Source organism: Galeopterus variegatus, unplaced genomic scaffold, assembly GCF_000696425.1.
Source record: "Galeopterus variegatus unplaced genomic scaffold, G_variegatus-3.0.2 Scaffold5447, whole genome shotgun sequence".
In the NCBI taxonomy this organism is placed as follows: Eukaryota; Metazoa; Chordata; class Mammalia; order Dermoptera; family Cynocephalidae; genus Galeopterus; species Galeopterus variegatus.
Genome location: NW_007731558.1, coordinates 45,436 through 46,146, shown reverse-complemented (window position 1 = coordinate 46,146; position 711 = coordinate 45,436). Strand labels below are relative to the sequence as shown.

At 45.4% G+C, this 711-nt stretch overlaps 1 protein-coding gene across 1 annotated transcript in view; it reads left to right on the top strand.

Annotated features, from left to right (window-relative positions):
* Nucleotides 1-711, top strand: part of PSMA2 (proteasome (prosome, macropain) subunit, alpha type, 2) — a 13,715-nt gene that overhangs the window by 828 nt on the left and 12,176 nt on the right. The window lies entirely within an intron of this gene.

Genomic DNA, 711 nt, shown 5'->3' with positions numbered 1-711 from the left:
CGGGGCCGGGGGCCGCGGGCGGGTCAGGGTGCGGGCGAGCTTGGAGCTTCGGGCTGGGCCTGGTGTGGAGCTTCTGAAACTTGGAGTCTTGGTCGAGTATGTGGGGCCTCTTTTTCTTGGAAAGCCTCAGCTTTGCAGTTAGGTCGGAGTCTCCGTCTCCATTTGACACCAGTGTCTTTCGAAACTTCTCGCTTTCGATTTCTTCGATGCTCCTATCAGAAGCATGAGGACTAAAAAGTGAAAAAGGCCACAATAAGTATTTTACAAAACGCAGTTGAGGTGAACCGCCTTTTCCAGTGTAATCATTGAAGAAATAAAAAAGTCAACCAAGAAGGGATTCTGATGTGACCGTTTTTTTAAAGGTCAGTAACGCCCCGTTTAGTTCAGGTGTCCTCGCTGTCTGGCGACTGAAGGCGGACGGGACCTCGCTGTTGAGGACTTTGTGCGTAGGTGCAGCTTTTTATAACTTCCATCTCTTTCCACGACTTTGTATGATGAGTGTTGTCTCAGTCTTACAGATGAGCCAACCACAGCTTGGACAAATTAACTGTCCAAGGTTATCGATGAGTAGCTGAGTGGACATCGAAACTCTTTTTCTGATAACAAAAATAAATACACTTTCCATTACATTATGTTGTCTTCCTAAAATCCCCAAACACCTTCCTCTTGTCAGTTTTCAATAAGTGAGCGTATGTATTAATTTTTTTTTTT